Here is a 6,761-nt window from a genome sequence, read left to right on the forward strand (position 1 = left end):
TCATAAACCCAGTATATTTTTGTTCTTCGCCGTACACCTGCTGCATCGGAGGCGATAACACGCTGTTGTCCATACCGGTTTTCCAAACACGAGCACACGCCAAAAAGACGTTATGCTATGCAGCATTATAATTATTTGAAAAGGGCGCCACATACTATACGATGGGAGATGCGGCGCGCATGGAAAAAGTAGTAAGGTTTCGGTTTTGGTTTTCGCGAAAGATATAAGGTTTTTAAAGCGCGAGTGGAGAATTTATGCTTTAAACCAAAAGCCCTTTGTGTTCTTGGATGCTAGAGCAAGCTACACTTGGCAACAGTGCAACCAATATAGACATGACCGTGAAATTGGTTTGTTTCACTTTTTACCCATTTTGCCCGGAGGCGGCGGAAAATCATCCGGGCAGCAAACGACCGTGTGCGCCGGTGTGTCGGCGTCGGCGGAGCTTTCTCTCGCGGATTACGTTTTGATTGAAATTCAACTTAATCGTCCATTTACGGTAAGTCTACACGATTATTTTTATTCATTTGGTCTCCTTAGCCACTCTACTAAGCAGTGCTGTGTGTGCAGAGCAGATTATGTGCGCAGCGACAAACTTCCTATCCACGTTTGTAAGCGGCGTTTGTAAGGACGTTTGTGTGAGCAGCGGCAGCCGCCATGTTCTCGAATAATGCGCTTATGTCTGTGCCGCTATGTCTTTCCTAACGCGCGGAAAGGCACTCGGTGCGAAACCCGGGACGGTAAACCCTCCTCGCGAGCTCTCTACTGGCTTTTCCGTGTTGAAAGGTAGGTGCACAGCCAGAAATATCGCTTAGCCCGTGAGTGAAGGCCGAAATGAAACTATGCGTTAGAGCCGTGTGAGCACGATTTACTTGGCATCTGCGGAAACGCACAATCAAGTTCTGAGGTGGATTACATTTATTTTTTATTCTTTGTGTTATCGCCTGTCGGGACCATGGAGTGCTGTTCATTGAGAGGTGTATATTAATTGCTTGTTTGTTGTAGCCGCTCACTCGGTGCGTGTCGTGGGCAGCGACGTTTCACCAAATACGTTTTGTAACGCTATTGACTAGAGTTCGAGGCGTTTGTCAAAGTTGTAGTGAAGCGGCGGTGGAGGAATGCTAATAGAGTGATGGTTGAAAAAAAAAAGTGGTTGCCGGCGCAAATGGCGAGCGTGTACAAACACCGCGAAGAACCTACGAGCTGCATCTCGTCTCCCCTTTTGTTGCACACGTATGGATTCGTCCATCCCTGTTATCCGAGCCGTTGGCCGCCGCCGCTGGCCTGCGGGCAATTCATTTCGAAAGCTGAGTAACGGTCGCCTCGACAAGAGATGGCTTACATTTCGTTCCGAGAGGCTCGTTCATGAACCGCGCTTATGCGTGCACAAATTTCTTCAATACCAATTGTGCGAGAGGCAGAGTATGCGTTTCTCATCTCAGACTGCTACGTTACAAAAACGCCAATGTAACTTGGCGCTTATTTGCGCCACGAATGCAATTCTGCTCGCGCTGTTTTACTATGGCTTCGCCTTTTGATGAACACGTTAATTGTTTCAATGAAATAATTCTTACTTTGAGCGTGTTCGTTGCTTTCGTTGATTATTCTATCAGCGTTAGGTTAGGGTACCTGCATGCAAGTGTCTCCTTTTTACTGCTCTGTTCGGGCTGCACTTGAAGTAAAAATTAACTGAATTTGAGATGGTATTTCATCCTTACAATAATGAGCTTGTTGTCTGAAGCTCACGTCTAGTTCTGAAATGGCGCTGCTGCAACCACTATGTGCTGTTTGAATTTTTCTGGATAATTACCACAACATGGAAGCGCTGTAACCCGCTTGTTCCAAAGAGCGCACTCTAGTGTATGAGTATGCTGTTTCGTCTTAGTGTTTCAAGTTGTGGGCGCAAAACCGTGGTGAACTCGTTTGCAGTCTGCCTGGTAGGTTTTGCATGGCTTGTGCCCATATGAGTATCGGCGTATGTACCAGGCTTCATGCAGGGTATTTTGAAGCGCTTGTTCAATAGCGTGTATAAGAATAAATGCTTGAATATTCTCCAGTTGGGATTCTTTTGCAAGGAGCACTGAATGTACGTTTTATGGAGCAGCATTCTCAACAGCTCGTAGGGAGTCAATGATAAGTGGCACAAGTTTTCTAAGTATTCTATTCCAATTAATGTAAAGGGAATGCATACAGAGGTCAGTGTTCGTAGTAGGTATTTAGTGTAGAGGTAGAGTGCTGCACGGAATGTGGATATTAGTTACAATGTTTTATGACAGCCACATAGAATTTGTCATGCATATTTACTGAAATGATGAATCCGGCGCGATGGCTCAGTGGTTATCGTGTTCTTCAGGTGCTCAAGTTATCATCACCACTGCAAAGTGGCGACGATAACTGCGAGCATCACATAACCGTCTCTGCCTTTGTGCAGATTACCCACTGTGCAGCCGTACATCTCACTGGTCATTGCACGTGCCCTGAAGACGAACGGTAGTCTCGAGCAGCGGACCAGGAAGGCGTGGTCGTCGGTGTCACCCGGAAATCTGGCACAGCATCAACGGTTCACTGTGGGCTATAAAAGAAGATTCCTTCCACTGGGACCTCACTTGGCAGTAGTGACCGTAACTGCGAGCATCATGTAACCGTCTCTGCCTTAGTGCAGGTTTGTGCATAATTATGCCTCACTGAATGTGATTTTGTTTTCCTTTTATGTTGGCGCTGCTCCTAAGTGGATGGGTTTTTTGTAAAAGATGCGTACTATAGCTCGTTGTTGTGCTTGCCGTCTTCCACTCACTGATAGCACCTTTGCAACATGCTCAGAGTGCAAATATGATTTTCATCGTGGTGCATGTGCGGGAATAACAGAAGAATCATTCAATGCTAAGCGCGAAGCCAGAAAGAAAGCATGGAGATGTGACTCGTGTTGAGGCAACCACAAGGGCACAAGCACCACAGAAAATCCGCAGCATGATTCCGACGTGATACTCAGATTACTGCAGACTGAAACGAAGCTTAATGCTGTTTTGCCTTTGTCAAAAAAGTTTGATGCATTTGAGTCGCAAATGCAGTTGCTCTCTGATAAGTTTGACGACTTTCAGAACCACCTGACTGTTCATTTCTCGCTCCAACTTGCGCCGAAGAAGTCCTCAATATAATCATGACGCTGAAGGACAACTGTGCATCAGCCTACGATGATGTGAAATTTTCCCCCGTGAAAGCTGTAGCCTCACTGATAACTCCAGTCCTTACGCATATATGCTACTGCATACTTCAAGTAGGGATATTTCCAAACCAAATAAAGCTTGCGCGTGTTCCAGCTATTCATAAAGGTGGTGCTTTTGAAGACTTGAACAACTATAGACCAATGTCAGTGCTTTCAGACTTTTCAAAAGTTGCTGAACACATAATGAACAAAAGAATTGTCGATTTCCTCACTCTGCATAACTTGATAGTAAACAAGCAGTTTGGATTCAGAAAGAATAAGGCAACTGAAACATCTTTACTTTATATGAATAAGGCAACTGAAACTGCTTTACTTTATATTAAACAGAAAATTCTTGACAACATTAAGAAATGAAAGCTTACTTTGGGTTTATTTCTTGATATTAGGAAAGCCTTTGGTTCTGTGCATCATGATATATTATTAATAAAGCTACCGTTCTGTGGAATCCAAGGTACAGTACATATCCTGATTGAAAGCTGTTTAATTTGCAGGGAGCAATACACCACAATAAAGAGCATCGAATCCGATCGAGGCACTATTAAATACGGAGTTCCATAGGGATTCATTCTAGGCCTCATATTATTCTTGATATATATGAGTGATATTGTAAACACCCCATGCTGCTCTGAAATGGTATTACATGCAGATTACACTAATGTATTTTTTTTCAGGTTGCAATGAAAGCTTCGTTTACAGGGAAGGAAATGAATGGCTTCACTATTTAGACTTTTGGTTAACCTTTAATAAACTAGACCTAAAGATAAACGAGATGGAATACCTGATTTTCAAGCCTAAAGGTAGCAAAAAAGATAGAGAGTTCAAATTGAAGTTCCGGAATAACATTATCAACCAGTCTAAGAGGATTTGCTTTCTAGGTGTTATCTTTCATGAAACGTTTCTCTCGAATTCGCACACAGAAGCTCTCTGAATTGAACTTTCACGTGTTTTTGGCATATTAAACAGGTTGCCAGTGAAGCAACAAACTTACTATGCTCTTTGATTCACGTTTAACATACTGCTCCCGAGTATCGTCAGACACAACACAACGAAACCTTGATTAGCTGCACCCTCTGCAAAAGCGCTCAATATGTGGTATTTGAAAATTCCAAAAATAGAACATTGCTTGCCATACTTTAAGATCTATGACATACTAGAGATCAGTAAGCTATTCAAATATAAGTTATTTCTGGAAATCGCGCACGAGTATATGTTACACCGTTCAAATATTGAGGTTCAATACAAAAAGAAACACACTCCACATTCCCTTAGGGAAGATAAAATACAGGTGCCCTGATCTTGCACCAACTATGGTGATGTGAGATTATGTATGCAAATTTATTGAATCAATATCCAGCCATCTTTGAATTATTACCAATCTACCCATCACTACCTAAAGAAAACACTAAGACATATGTACCTAATGGAATAATAAGTCAAAGAATTTCTTTTGTGTCATGGATGATATTTCGGTCTGTTATACGTGCAAATAGTATTCGGCAATCTGTAAACATTTTTTTTCATATACAGAAGCATGCACACAGTCCTCAGGATTGTCCATTTGTTTTGTTTTGTGTGCTTGCATACATATTGGTTGTTGTATGATGTACTGTACTGCAAATGTGTTCGAATATGCCTATAGTGGTTGCCACTGCTGTCAGGGGTGGGATGGCCTCATCAGGCAAAAATGCCATTAGCCTCTCACCCAGGACAGATTTTGTATATTTTTTGTCCCAAATAAACTGTACTACTACTACAACCTGAATGATGCAGGTTCGATCCTGGTCTAGCCTGTCGCGTTTTGATAGAGGCAAGATGCTAGAGGCCTGTGTTCTAGGCAATGTCAGTGCACGGTAAGAAACCGCAGGTGGCCGAAATTACTCGGCAACCTTTCACTACGGCGCCTCTCATAGCCTGAGTCACCTTGGGTTTTTGGACCACATAAAACCAAGCCAAAACGTCGACTAGCTTTCTTGAATGGGATAGCCAGGATATATATGCCTTGTGTTGTAAAGCACGTTTGTAGAGATGGAGTGGGAATTTTTTTTTTCAGTTCCTCTTATTTTTTTTCTTTCTTTGTACAGGTCAACATGCCCGGATGACTGACTGCAGACAACAGGTCGCAAGATTGCTTCTGAGGAAACTATATTCAGACCATTACTTTCAACATTTATTTTTATATGGTGCATTCTTGTGATGCATGTATTGCATATTCCTTGCCTGCATAGCTTGGAAATAAAATAAATTGTAAGTATATTGATCGTCATGTCATTTGTGAAGACCGTGTGGTGACCTTTTTCAACAGTTGTAGACTGTCTATAGGCAGTCTACAGACAATGGTCTATTAAGGTTTTTAGACAGAGCTCTATAGACAGCCTATAGACAAATATCTACAGCATAGCCAGGCCACATAACTGTGGAATGTCTATAGACAGTCTATAGACCTATGTCTACTGGACCAGTAGATTTTTGTCTATAGACAGAAATCTACATGGCCTATGTCTATAGATTATCTATAGACTGCCTATAGACCTGTGTCTATTATCAGTAGACATTTGTCTATAGACGGTCTATGGACAGAACTCTATAGGATGTGTATGGCCGTAAATCTATAAATCTTTTATAGACTTTCTATGGACCTGTGTCTATAGACTGTCTATGGACCTATCTACTTTCATTAGACATTTGTCTATAAACTGTCTATAGACAAAAGTCTACTAAAAGTGTATGGCCATAAATCTATAGATTGCCTATAGACTGGTTAAAGGATTTGTCTTTAGACAGTCGATAGACTTCTTAGCGTCGTTTCACATGCTGCGAATTTCACCGCGCGGCACTGCGAATTCGGTCCCGCCGTTGACGCCGCAATGCGATTGCCGCTCAGTCGTTTCACATGCAACGCAGGACCTGCGAATTCGTTCCGTGTGACAGCAGGGTTGCTAGATGACCGCTCATGGAACTCGTGATTAACGTGGCATTAATGCAATAAGGAATGTGGTCGTGTTGTTGCAGTCATGCGTGTTTTTAGATACAAAAAATATTTTGAATGTTTTTTATTAAAGTAAACAGTTCTGAATTATTCAAAAAGTACGTTGGTGCGCTGAATGCACGTGACCGCAAGTGACGTCAGACCCATGAGGCGTGAGTGCAAGGACAGCCATAGCTGGCCAAGCCAAGCCTGGCGGGGAGCCAAGAAAAGGATGCTCCCTATTGGTCAGTCGCAGAGCGAACACACCGACGCTGCGAACGAATTCCAACCGGACGGAAATCGTTCGCAAGCCGTCTGCGGCAAGAGCGGCGGCCCTCTCCGCCCCAGAGCGAACGAATTCGCAGTGCCGCGCGGTGAATTTCGCAGCATGTGAAACGGCCCTTAGACTACAGTTCATAGAGAGTTTATGGACTGTCTAAAGAAATTTTTGTAAGGGCAGGGGCCCTTGAGGTGTACTCTGAAATAAATATCGTCTTGTGAAAAGCCCGTCTTGTGGCGGCAACCTAAACACGTGTACTTTAAACTTTGCCGTGTGTTTTCCGCGGCAGCAGGGCA

The 6,761-nt window shown here is 43.1% G+C and overlaps 1 long non-coding RNA gene across 1 annotated transcript; it reads left to right on the top strand.

Moving 5' to 3' along the window:
- The first annotated feature begins 410 nt into the window (after window positions 1-410).
- On the top strand, window positions 411-5,434 carry LOC144134331 (uncharacterized). Its single transcript, XR_013315128.1, has 3 exons — window positions 411-496; window positions 2,429-2,659; window positions 5,302-5,434. It is a non-coding gene; the product is annotated as an uncharacterized LOC144134331 (long non-coding RNA).
- Window positions 5,435-6,761: the final 1,327 nt, after the last annotated feature.

This window comes from Amblyomma americanum, chromosome 1 (assembly GCF_052857255.1).
Source record: "Amblyomma americanum isolate KBUSLIRL-KWMA chromosome 1, ASM5285725v1, whole genome shotgun sequence".
Lineage (NCBI taxonomy): Eukaryota > Metazoa > Arthropoda > Arachnida > Ixodida > Ixodidae > Amblyomma > Amblyomma americanum.